Source organism: Chlamydotis macqueenii, chromosome 1, assembly GCF_036417535.1.
Source record: "Chlamydotis macqueenii isolate bChlMac1 chromosome 1, bChlMac1.mat, whole genome shotgun sequence".
Lineage (NCBI taxonomy): Eukaryota > Metazoa > Chordata > Aves > Otidiformes > Otididae > Chlamydotis > Chlamydotis macqueenii.
Window position 1 is genome coordinate 189,365,669 of NC_141556.1, and position 13,501 is coordinate 189,379,169.

General features: G+C 47.4%; 1 protein-coding gene across 3 annotated transcripts in view; it reads left to right on the plus strand.

Moving 5' to 3' along the window:
- Positions 1-862: 862 nt before the first annotated feature.
- SMAD9 (SMAD family member 9) overlaps positions 863-13,501 on the plus strand; it is a 40,526-nt gene continuing 27,887 nt past the window's right edge. The window contains exons 1-2 of one of the 3 annotated variants that reach the window (XM_086771962.1): positions 888-924; positions 5,367-5,499. The gene's annotated coding sequence lies outside the window, so the exon portion shown is untranslated. Of the gene's footprint in view, positions 925-5,366; positions 5,500-13,501 lie in introns of all 3 variants that reach the window. The other 2 variants (XM_086771961.1, XM_086771963.1) reach the window with 2 other exon arrangements.

The window sequence follows — 13,501 nt, forward strand, 5'->3', positions numbered from 1 at the left end:
CTGAGGGCTCCCATGGGGATAGCTAGGAGCTATGGCCCCCAAATCCCTCTGCTGTTGTCCGGCCGCCCGAGAGGGGCATCTTCCCAGTGTCTCCCCACAGCAGGAGCTTGTCCCTCATGTCCCTCATGCTGGGTCAGCATCGCTGGGGGTGGTTCCAGGGCTGAGGAGAAGTCACCCCGTGCCCCACTTGACAGCTGTGGTCACCCACCCTCGCGTGCTCGCAGGCTGGTGTGAGGGGCTGTAGGCGAAGGGCTGGCTGTGGAGGCACTGGGCAGAGGCTCTGCCCCGAGTTGGGTCCCGCACGGTCCCAGGCCCGGCCTCTGCCGCCAGCCCCTCGTTGGGCCCCGGGCCGGGGTCAGGGTGCCCCCTCGGCGGGGAGCCGCGGGGCGGGGAAATGGCGGCGCCTGAGGCGGCTGCGGTCCCGCGGGACGCCGGGCTGGGGGCGAGTGTGAGCGGGTCGGTGTGTGCGTGTGTGTGTGACGGGGGGTGTGTGAAGGGGGGACTCCGTGGGTGTGGGCGTGTGTCTGTGTGTGAACTCTCTGAAGGGGGTGACCGCGTCCTGTGTTGGAGGGGGTGAGCTCAACGTCTGCAGTGGGGCTGGGTGGGGTGCGCGCCGTGCGTGGGTGCTGCGGGGGCACTCCTGTGCGTGTGTGTGAGCGCGGGGCGGCGCGGACGGGGTGGAGGGGGGGGGGGGCGCAGGGGCGGGCCAGCGGCAGCGGCGCTGCTGGCCGCGGTCCAGCCCGGCGCACTAATACAGGCTGGCGGCTCCCGCCTGACTGACGCCGGCCGGGGCTGCTGCTGCTGCCGCCGCCGCCGCCGCCACCGCCGCCGCTGCCGCCGCTGCGCCCTGGCCCCGCCGCCGCGCAGCTGCAGCCCCGCTCCCGCCCGCGACGCGCCGAGACCCCAGCCCGCGCCCGGTGGCAGGTAAGAGCCGGGGCTCCCGGTAGCGTCCCGGGAAGGACTAGAGGAGGGTGGGGAGGGGAACAGGAGGGTGGCGGTCCCACCGCCGCCCCAAACTTCCCGCCGGGGCTGCCTCGCATCCTTCCCCGTGCCGATTCGCGGGACGGCGGCGGGCCGCCGCATCCCGCCCTGCGGGGACCAAGGGCCGGTGTCCCCGCGACTGCCGGCCCCGCTGCGCTGGGGCGGTGCGGGGGCCGGGGCCGGGGCCGGGGCAGCAGGGCGCTGAGACACACCGACGCCAGGACTGCCGGCGAAAGGAGGAGCTGGGAGGGGGGGGAACCTCTTTATGGATGGCTAAATGCTGACAAGTCTTCCCGCTGTCAGGATTTCTTTCCTTCTCGTTTAAGTAGGAGGAAAAAAAAAATAACCCGACAAAAGCCCCCACATGATACTTTTGGAAATACAGAGGTTATTTTCTGTTCAAGAAATGCCGCTCCTGGACACGCTCCCGAGCAAAGCGGAGCAGAATTGCTGGGATTTGGGTTTGTATTCCAGCTACAAACGAGGACTCTCTCTTTTTTTTTGGCTCGGACGTTAAAACGTTACTTGTTAGCAAGTAACCAACATTTCCAAAAACAATACCTCTCGATATGGCAAATTATGAATTATTGTAATTTTATCTCCGTGCCCGGGCAGCTCTAACTGGAGGGAATTCGAAGTTCTACTCATTTATAACAATTTGGATATTGTGCGGTAACTTTGTGTCTTCCTACTTTGATTTTATGGGTAAATTTATGTGATGCTAGCCAGGTCTGCTTTAAAAGAGGCTTAGGGGGAATAAAAACAAATGACACACACAGGGACGCGCGCACGCACACACGCACGGGCGCGCTGTTAATTACTTGTGTTTTATAAATGAGTGAAACAAAATTTCAGCCCGGAATGGTCAACTTTTCAGTGAATGAGCTCTCCCTTGGCAGAAGTGGGAAATGATGTGCGCGGCTCGGGAATGCCTTCAATTTTGCAGTGTTTTGGGAAGGACACTGCAGATGACGCAAGTTTCAGTACTTTGTGTCTCCAGTGTGTGGAAATGTGCATCTTTATACGTGCGTGTATTTTGTGGTGGGAGTAATCTTCTCATCTTCAGTAGTATAAGCTGAAGAAAGCGCTGCAAAATTCTTCCTCTCAGCAATGGTAGGACAAATGTCATCACTCAAACAAACCTCATCCGTTTTAATCCAGCCAGACAACTCCCTTTTTTCAGATTTGATAAGTTCCAGTGTCTGGCTGGTTCATGTTTGCTTCCTGTTGGATTTTAAAGCAGAGACTGGGGAAGTTTGTGGTTTGTTGTTTTGTTATTTTTTTTTAATATTGAGTTAATTTGACATAGTGGCTAAAATAAACACACTCAAAAATATATTTAAATTTAATTGTATCAAGAAGGATACCTTGTATTATATTTACTGAGTTTGGCAGTGGTTCCCATTCTTATCTGTCCTTTGTGATGGTGTTAAAACCATTTGCTTCTTCACGTTTTTAACTTGCGTGTAACAGCTGATAAACAGTAATTCTGAAAAAAATGACTGGAATAAGGGTCAAGTGATAATCAGGATTTATAAATCAATAGGAGTTGGAGATAAAGGGTTTTATTTACATGCCGCAACTGAAACCAGTATGCAGAAAGCTGTCAACTGTGCAACTTTGTCAAGAAGTTGAGTATTAATATTTTATTAATACATTTGCCCAAGGCTAAGAGGCATGCACACAAGTGCCAAATATCTGCAGAAGGTGGGAACGTGTGTTGAGGAACTGGGTAGCACCTTTGGTTTGGAGGCTGCTCTCGTGGAAACTGGTAGTAGTTCCCCATTTTGTCTTCAGTGGGTACAAGGCGAGGCCTAACTCGCTAAGAGAAAAGTGTAGAAGTGTCGGTATAACATATCACATAACATCTGGACAGCTAATCCTCCTTTCTCTCCTTTTATTCTTTTACAGACTTTCTGCATCTCACATTTGAATCCTTAGCTATCTGCTGTTATCAGCCTGGGAGGATAGTGTGTCATGTAATCTTCTCTCCCGAATGCTAAAGTGCTGTAATTTTGATGGCCAGGCTAATCTGTCTGGATAAAGTTTTATTTTTCCATTGTTAAATTCAAAGGACAATGACTACTAATTACAAGTGACCTCTAACCAAAACATTAGCTAGAGTTTATCACCGGTACTGATACTGGCTAACAGCAATTCCAGCATCAGCATTACTAGGCACTCTGTTTCAAAGAGACTTATTAGAATAAGGGGAGCCAGAAGGGAAAAAAAAGTATATATGCTCTGGGTAGTTTGTCTGCTGCAAAAAATATAGTGAAAGTATACAGAGATTCCATTTCCTGTGCAATATATCTCTTACAAATAATTACAGGGATGAGGAAGAGAGAGAAAAAAAAAACCCATCATAAATATTTTAACTGAAAACAGCACAGCAAAAATGTACATAGGAAAGGTTGTTCTGGTAGACTGCCTGGTTTCCTGCTGCAGGCAGGTATAAAGAATCATTAGTGTTATTGTATGTTAGCAGCAAAAAATAGTAATAACAATGACAATTTGCGAGAATCATTGCTGTCCTATTACTGTCTTTGAGAACATTTGTTGTAAGGAAGCATTAGTCTCTGCATACAGTATAATAAAATTAATTTTTCAAAAATATCTCAAATTATTTCCCATCTTATATTTTGCCTATAATGTTCGAATGGTTAATACCGTGGGAATTTTACAGATGAAGAGGTGAATTAAGGAGTCTAGAGCCCTGTGTATTTTTATAGCAGCTGAAAACCTTGCTGTGCTTTTGCAGGAGTGGCTCTAATAGGCTGTGGGATCGGAGCCCAGGTTGAGATCCTGACTATACATGTACGCATTTAAGTCAAAGCAGGTGAAACATTGTCTGCCCAAGTTCTGTGCAGATATCTGTGATTATTAGGAAGACCATTCTACAGGAATCATTTCTGCAAGAATTATTGCAACATCTTAGATGTAAGGTTGAGCAGTTTGCTTTGAGGTTCAGCTCCTCTGGACAAGGGCACAGCAAGGGCACGGTGGAGGTGGACATGGAGCAGAGTCAATTTCCCAGTTTACGCAGTCCCCCCTACATAAAAACACAAAACAGAAGAGGAAAATCTGATAATCGATCTCTGTTTTTTTGAGACAGCATTAAGATTGAGGTGTGTTTCTGACTGGGAGGAGAAGTGCCTTATCTTTCCCACATCCATCTCTCCAGAACTTGTTTCCTTCCCACTCTTTTTCCTTGTCAGCAGCATCACTGTCCTCCTCTCTGCCAAACTTCACATAATCTTTGACTCTTCTGTTTCCTTGCAGATCTTGGTATTCCCAGATGTCTCTTGACACTTTTTCTTCATGTTACTTCTTATATTCCTCCTTCCTTTTGTTTGCCGCTGCCAAAGCATTAGTCCACACTGTGGCAAACTTCCAGCTTGGTACTGTAACCTCCCGTTTCCCAACAAGCTCTTTTCTCCCACCTACAATCTGCTCCCAAGTCAGCATGTCCCCTGCCAAAATCCGGCATCTTTTGCCTTTCTTTCTGAAACGTCTCCATGCAGGCTCCTGTTCTGGAGTACCTCTCTATGCCCAGTCTTTGTTTAGGCTTTGAAAATGTTCCCCACCTCCAGAGTTCCCTAGGTCTATTGGCCTCAAACTCACCGTCCACTGAAAGAGATGAATGAGGAGGAAAGAAAATTAGCAGACCCTTGGGTCATTACAGTTTGTTCTGCTTCAGGCTTCCTTTCACTCTCATTACCTGGCTACAATAGGAGCAAGATTGGTCATTTCTTGATAAGGGTTATTCTGTGTTTGTTTGGTCTGGTGTTGTACTCGGTCACACGGCCATGCTGTGAAGAACAGCAGGCAGGGAGCCGGTGGTGGTGGTACCCTTTCCAGAAAGTGGTGTCTGCTAATAGAAAAGCTCTGTGTAATGAAGCATCCTTTGTAAGGCGCATTACCCTGCTGCTGAGGTCAGTACATTTCAACAATACATAATTTTTTGTGTGTGTTTTCTTGTCATGCCTTTCCTTAACAAAAAAAAATACTTTTTTTTTTTTTTTTTTTTTAAGCATTCCTGTGCAGCACTCCCCACGAGGAGAGTTCATAGTGCTTTACAAAGCCATCCCTGTCAGGGTACCTGGATGACAGATGCAGAAATCAAGGCACCTGGGGGAAAACCATTTACCCAGAGGCCCACGGCAGGGTACGATCCCACACGCTGCCCGGTGGGCACAGAGCTGACCGGAGGCACAAGCAGTTCAGGTGGCTTTTCAAGACTCCGTTATGGTTACTTGCTGGCCTGGCCTTTCCAAACCTACTTGTCTCAGTAAAATTACTCTTGCCCAGCTGCCAACGTGCAGTTTCTTACCCTGCAGCACATACGAAGTACCTAATTTATCTCTCTCTCTCACTTCACGCAGGGCATGAGGCCTCCGTAGGGACATCTAGAGTAGAGGAACCAGAACTCACTCCTGTGTGCGGCAGCAGTCTGCGGCTTCCGTGCCTGCCCTGCTGTGTGTCCTGCAGGACCAATGCTGGGACCAGGGTTTCTTGGTGGTAACCTGCTTGGGACTTCTGGGCTAGAAGGGCTGCATGGGCGGGGCAGAGCTGAGTGCTGGGAAGGGAGAGGAAGGGGAGAAACAGCCCTGGAGAGATGGGCTATTCCTCGGACTCCTGGGGTGGCTCTGCAGAAGAGAGATAAATTTCTGTTGAAGACTCACCACTCTATTCCTGCCTTTTCCTCAGTATTCTGTGTTTTCTGAAGCTGGTTGTTAGCATGGCATGTCATCTTACATGCTAAAGAGAATCCAGCCCTCGCTTTATACTCCCAGGCTCGAATGTGGGCTTAGGAAGCCTGTTTAATCTCATAAGCAAGTGTTCTGGTTTGCAGAGAAACCAAGCACCCACATCTTCAGCTGAAGTCACTGGGAATGGCCGACTGTCTCCTCCTTTCCCCCCACAGGAGGGAACTAGATGGACAAGTTCTTGCTTCTTTTGTTCTTAGTCCTGTTGTTGTGAAGTAACTCCCAGATATATATCCAGATATAAAATATCCAGATATTTTAAATGGAAAATGCCTCAGTGCTGTTGCTTGCAAGTGTTGGCCCCTTCTCTAAGGCAATCCCTGCCACTGAATCAGATCTTTACGTGGATAAAACACACTATTAGTGCTTACCTGTCCTCCACACTCTCTATTTTTTGCATTTCTCCAAGATGTAGGCCTTGTGGATGCTCCACCCTTCCTCCCCCCCTGCAGGGTTTCACAAGCTACTGAAGGCTCAATTAGCACAGATTACTGCGGATGTTCATGAAGGAGAACCTATATGTCAATCTTATTGCATTAGCAATTTCCCACAGTGATGCACAATGAAAGCCTTTTAGGAAAAACAGATTTGAATGTGGTAGGGTTTGAACACAATGAAATGCTAATATGATTCCATGGAAAACTGCTAACATGATGTATATCGTGTACTTTTTATGTGTGAAACGTATCCCCCCATATGCGCTTGGCCAGGCTTTCTCACCTGGGAGGAAGGAGAGGTGGCCGGCAGCACTGCTGCCCCCTCTCCAGGCCTGCTGTCGGTCAGAGAGGAAGCACTTCTGGAAGTTCTTCCTTTTGAGTATTTTTATTGATGATCTCTGTGATCTATTGATGTGTATTTCACTTGCCAAGCTGTGTGATGCTAAATCTTCTGCAAAAGTCGTCTGCTGAGTTAACACCGTAACTGAGTAAGTAACCCTTCAGGCGGACCTTCCAGATGGCTCTGTCTCTCTGGGACCTTGGGTGTTAGGCAGGGAGCCTCTGCGCCAGGCTACAGCTAGGAGCATGGCTGGGGATGCCCTGTCAATGTGGGCTGCTTGGAGGCCACAGACCCCTCAGCTGTCTCCTGCTGTCACAGGTTATCTCTGACTTGGTGGCATTAGATACCTGACACAGCTAGGAAGCAGATCTCAAAAGCACGAGGTGCAGTCCTTGCATAAGGAGAACCAGGAGCCAGAGTTTCCATCGCCAGGATCAGAGCTCGCAGATCTGCCAGCATGAGCCAGCATCCCATCAGTTCTGGGTATTCCCCTGTGAAATGAAGGTGTTTGTCACTGTGCTGAACCTCACCCAGCTGGCCCTCAGGTCTCCTGTTATGTGGATGGGACATGCTACCCTAAAAACCGAGGAGAACACTTGCTTTACCCATTTCCCCTGTGTGCACTGTAAATGTACAACCAGAGCTCCAAAAGTGCGTTCCTTTCTAACAACTTAAAACAGTAGACTTTCAGGATAGGTTCTCATCAGATGTGAGCGCCACATCCTTCGTTCTTTAGATGTACCCTTATTCACAGCATTCTTAATGTCTAACTCTAAGCAAATCCTTTTCCTAAAATGGGTATTTGGGAATGGCTCCAAGAATGCCAGTGATTGATAACGAGGATTACAGGATCCGATTAGTGTGGATATAAACTTCAGGCCAGCAATGAAGCTGAAATTCTTTTCTAGTCCCCTTCTTCCTTTGTGAAGTGTTTGTTCTGGAGGCACTTGGCTGCATGCTTTGTATTGGAGACAAGTCAGCGTTTATTTTAAAAGCAGGAACTCTATTTTTTGCGTATTTCCAACTGTTCCATTTTTAGAAACACCAATGGGCTTTGCTGCAGTTTCTCTGGGAATGGTGGGTATGTGAGGAATGCAGGACTGACTGTCTATAAAATGGGGATAACCAGAGCCATGAGAAGACCTTTAGCCTCCCCAGGGCAGGTTGATGCACCTCCCTGTCATATCCCACTGCCTTCTGCTTTCTCCCACAAATACGTCCTCGGAGCTCCCCCCCTGTGTGCTCCTTAGCCTCTGGCTCGTCGGGAGGAAGGCAGCTGAGAGAGCGACTCCTCCTCAGAGCTGCTGGCCTGAGCCTGAGCAAGGCAGCCACAGGAACGGAGAAGGCAGGGACTGGGTGAATGGGTGTCTTCCTCCTGCCTGTGGGGAGCAGGGTGTGGGACAGAGGAGAGGATGTGTCCCTGTGGGATTACATCTCAGAAACTTTGGTGTGGCCCAGTCAGGGAACACAGTGTGGATCACTCCATATAAATTCGTAGTTGCTAGTTTCCTTTCAAAATTAATACCAAGGAAGGAAAGAGAGATCATAGTGATAAATCAGTCCAGTTTCATGTTTTTGCACAGACTTTGGTTGTGGTAGTTTTGTGGTGAGCCTTCAAATAATGTGTGAGATTTTCAAAGGCAAAACTCAGTGAGAACGTCCAGCCCTCTGGTTTGGGTTTACCCTGTGCAGCAGGATGCGGGGTAACCCAGGGGCCAAAGCCAGTGTAGCCACATTAACCTAGTGCTGCACCTGAAGAAAGGGGCTCTTTTGCTCGGTCATAGTAGGGGACATAGGATCAGAAGGGCTCATCTCAAGGGATTTTCCAGTCCCTTCTTCTTCCCCAAGGCCAGTGTAGTTATTCTTGAAGAAAGCTGTGTAATCTGCACTCACAGACCACCGGCAGCGGTAACTGTCTCAACATGTAGCTATCCTGTTCATATGTGCTCTCCCTGTTTCTTCACAGGGACACAAAGGACAGATTGCCCCTATCCTGCTTGCAACAGCCTTTTGCACATTGGCGTACTGCTACCATGTCCATGCACCTCTGTTCTTCCCATCATAAGTCACACTAACAAAGCTTTGTTGAAGCATCTGTCGATGTGCCCACCCAGAGCGGTCCCACTGCAGGAATTGGTACATCCCTTGCCAGTCAGGCATCATGAGTATACCAAAAGTGAGCTGGGTACTTGATTTTCTTTTGTGATGGAATTTACACGTCTTAAACACATCCGCAAGTTTTTGGCCTGTGGAGATTTATGTAGCTGTGTTAAGGTGTGCAGCTTATATACTTGAATCCTTCCTTCTTTACGTCAAATGATAATGTGTTATTCCTGTCAAGAGAAGCTGAATGATGCTGAGTAGATGAGGTAATATTGGAGTAATTCCACAAGCTCAGAGAAATTATTTGAATGTTGTAGTTTTCTAAGCACTGGCGTGAAATTTTGTCCTTATTTTATCGGAGAGGCAGTGAGTTCAGTGAAGTCTCCACAGTGTGGACGACTGGCCAGAGAGGCATGAAGCACTGTGGCATTTACTCTCTGATATTGATGGCTTCATGTAAAGTTCAGTGTAGAAGGACTTCCAGAACAAACTTGAAGAAACCAAGAAAATGGGTTTCAGAAGTTTGCATTATTCATTTAAGCGTTCAGGAATAACAATGAGATGTTGCCAGGGCTGTGTGAAACATGGATAAATTTGAGTCTCAAGTACTTTGCCTCCTGTCATTGCAGCTGTTTTCAATTGCTCCTGTTTGCAGCAGGCCAGGGTCAAACCAGGAAGAACTTTAGTTTCTTAATTAAAAGAAAAAGAACAACCTTCTTTACATCCCATTTAATTAAAACCGTGGGTGTCAGGTTCTGTGGTTGTGGAAGAACTCAGTAACATTGTAATGAATAATTCATTCCCTGTATTTTGTTGGGTGCAAAAGACAGTGGTTTCAGATAGGTTCATAACAGCACCCTTGTCTGACAGGTCCTGATCACAAGAAGTGGCCCCGAGGGATCCCAAATGTGCCACGAGTGGAACATGAGTCTTTTCAAGTGATTTACGTGCGTCAAGAGTAAGATATGGCCATCACTCCTGAAGCCATGAGCGGCAGCAGTGACGGCTGTGCGGCCCGGGCGTGCGCTTCCACGCTGCTCTTCAGGAGTGAATGCGCGTGTGAAAGCCTCTCCTGCCCAGCCCTGGTCCACTGTGCCTGCAAAACCCTGGTGCCAGGATTAGTGCTTCAGGCCCAGGCATGGGAGCAGGCCCAGGGCAAGGTTGGTGAGGTTCCTCCTTCTTTTGAGGCCCAAATATTTGTAAACACACTTGAGGCCCAAATATTTGTAAACACACTTGTGCTTTTTTATTTATTTATTTTAAACCCCTTTTCCTTGCTAAGGTGTGGAAGATCCCCATAGCAAGCAGCAGTGAGAATGGGATCTGGGAAGTTCTTTGCCAGCCCTGGGCGCACGCTGGCTGCTGCCAGCCGGACACGTTTGAAATCAAATCAAAGCTCCATTACACTAAGAAAACTCACCTCTTTCGTAATAGGTAGAAGTAACTGAATCAGTGCTAGGTAAAAATAGCTAACTAAGTCCGTGTTCACAGCATTCCTCTTTACGTTGTTTGACTGAAATAATTTTCTCCCTTCCAGTTCTTCTGTGACCTAGTCAGCGAGCAGCAGACTTCCAGCTATAATTGTCTCACTACTCCGTTATCCAGCCGCGTGCATCTCCCAGGACTGCACGGCTTATGTCTAGACGACCCTCTGAGAAATCTCCCTCTGTGGCCTTACTTAGCTGTTGCAGTGACACTGAGATGGATGATGTCAGCCATTTTCAAGACTGATAGCCATGCCTCAGTTAGCCGAGGCAGGCGCTCCGAGTGGAGGCAGCATCTTGGCGCTTTATTCTGGGACCAGATGTGTACAGACATCTGAATACACCTGTGCTTACACACGTGTACACAGATGCGCTTTTGGGGGAGACTAGGCACTGTGCTTTTACACAGTTGTGTTTTAAGCCTGTTTTCATTAGCATCTGTGCGGTTTTCCTTTTTGACTTCTGCATAAAGCTTGGAGTGAAATGTAATGAGGACTGGTACAATTCCCCTGTTGTGCCCGTGGGAACTGAATTAGAGGGAGCTTCATCAGCATGTTGACCTGCACAAGCATTCTACTGAGGGGTGATGTGAGCCTTCCCCAATGCAGTGGATCTTTTTTACATAAAGCAAAATCTAAATTTCCCAAAATCTTTCCATAGTGGAGGTGTCAGTATGGTGCCACATGGGACACAGAGGAAGGCACGTTTAATTTCCATGAGCTCTGGAACCCCTCTTAGTGACTTCAGCAGGACCTGGCTCTGGTCAGGGAAAAGCAAGCCCATAGTGATGGTGTTTCGTCTGTTCTCTTTGCTCTTGATGTGTCAGGCTCTTTAGTAGCACAGTGGAAGTTACCATAGTGGTGTTCCTGGAGGAACACGTTTCTCCTCCTGACTTGAGGACCTACAGGCTAATTCTACAGGGGGGATGAAAAATGGTCTTAGAAGTAGGAGAAGGTATTCCAGTCCCCGCTGCTCTGTGTCCATTTTGCTGGGTCTTAGCCTAGCAATCATTCAGACTTCAGGAGAGACTCATGTCACCCAGCATTAGCTGTACACAATGCTTGATTTTGCTGAGCTTTTTCTTGACGTTTGCTTTTGGTGGAATGACCGATGCCATACACACACATGTTTTTCTCGAGTACATATTTATGAATTTCAGGGTGACTAGGTCAGGCACGAGTGTCAACAATTTGGACATGTTTATGTGGCCAAGTAAATTCTACCAAAAGGCTGCTTCCATAGTAATAAATTAAACATATCTGGTACTGTTCTTGGCCTGGAGGCCAAGTGGGATCCTCCAAAACAGGATGGCTCTATGCAGACTTCTTATTAGGAGTGACTCCTGAGCCATGCACAAGAGTTATTTGGATGCGTGCTGCTGGCACAAACCAAAGCCATTCCAGATACTGTGGTAATAATTTATGCTACAGATAATCAAGTTCCTATGCCTAGAAATGTTCTCCAACACTAGTAGAGCCATAGCTGAGGTAGGCACCCTATGTTTAGGGAGAATGGAGCAAGTGAAGTAGGCTAAAGCATTTCCACTCCCACCTTCTCCTGCAGACCACAGGAACGAAAGAGTGGGTCCATGTCTTCTGCCTCTTCCCTAAAGCAAGCTTCAGATCTTAGGCTAAACTCAGTGATGGAATTAAGATTTACAGTATGGAAGATTGACTATGTTTGGTGTTGACCAGTCACTTACCTGACAGATAGACAAAGCTTTCCATGTAGTCTCAGAGGAGGGAGTTGTGTTAGGGATGTACCTTGAATGATGCCTGGCTCATACTCATGGTAGCACATCATTCTGTCTCTGAGGGAGATAGAGGTGACCAGACCAGAACGTCCATCATGGTATGGCCTAGGGCTTCATACATGTGGTGAGGATATGGATCAACACTGTAACACCTCCCTCCCACCTGCCACTCTAAAGGCATGAGCATTGAGAAACACAATGCATCATCAGCACCGAGAATACATCAAACATGGCTTTGAAATGTTTCATAGAATCATAGAATCATAGAATGGTTAGGGTTGGAAGGGACCTTCAAAGGTCATCTAGTCCAACCCCCCTGCAAGGAGCAGGGACATCCCCAACTAGATGCTGGAAGTTTCCCGTTGGATAGGCAAGTTGCCTGTTACAAAAGGCGTACAGCTTAAGCAACTGCTGTCCTGAATGACTGTTAAAATTAAATTGTGAATCGACATCTCTATCAGTAGAGCCCTACAACAGAGTGGCTGCCTAGGTATTTCATAATGGAGTATCTAAGCCTAGCAACACATGGCTTAGTCTGCTGAATAATATGCAGTATTATGTAGTTTAATAACATTAAACTAGGATGTTCTGATAATGATGTTATTTGAAAGCTGTTTAGTTTATTTAATACCATTTGTATTTTGTATGCCAGTTGAATTCAGGGAAAAAAGATTTTAGAAGAAACTGGGGGGAGCACAGTAGGAAATTGTGCAATATTCTTATCTGAGAATACATCACATGGTCTGCAAAGCACAGCTTTTGCTTTTATACACATAGTCTTGGCGACTCTCCCACTAGTAACAATAGTGCTTAGACTCATACTGATGTCACTGTTGAGTTATTTAATTTGACTGACCGAGATTAATGTGTTTAGTTAAAACCTTGGTCAAAATGGAAAAGAAAATCTCAGGACAATACTTATATGTGGACGTATATTTTCGTGTCTGATGATTGTAATGTTGCATTAACTTATCAGGGGCAGTTGTTTACACACGCTAACGCCTGGGAGACCACCTCAGATAAGAAGTGTGAGCCATTTTCCCTCTCAGCCTGGAGCTGCGTCTTCTACACCACTACTGGTACTGTGGGCTTTCATCCCAGACTCTCCTCACTTCCCACTGCTGCTTTCAGGACTGATCCACAGAGATCCCAGCATTATTTCATTTTCCTGCCTGAGGATGGGATTGGTGCCACCAAGCAATGACAGTGGTGTGGTCGTGGATCCTTCCCAGTTTCTCACCGGGGCGGTGAGGGACAGACAGCTCCACTGCCTAGGTGGAGCTGGTGCTGGGCTCTGTAGGCTGGAGACTGCCTGCCTGAGTTTTAGCCACATTATGTTTTACAAGCAGCTTGAGGGTTTTTTTCCTGTGATAAATCATTCTGAACTTATTTCATTCTCACATGTAGCCTCTAAGTGTTTGGAATATACTTCAGCATTGGCTAAGAGGCATTAGTAACCATCCAGTTAAATGCTCCAGGTCATTGGATTGTTACTAATGCAGAGTGGAGAAATAATCTGGAATCTGGAGCTTCTCTTTTCATGGTGAGACAAGTTTGGCCAGTTCCGTGGAATCGATCACTGATTGCTGAATGGCACAAGTGAAGAGATTTCTGCCGTGCTCTGTCAAGAGCCT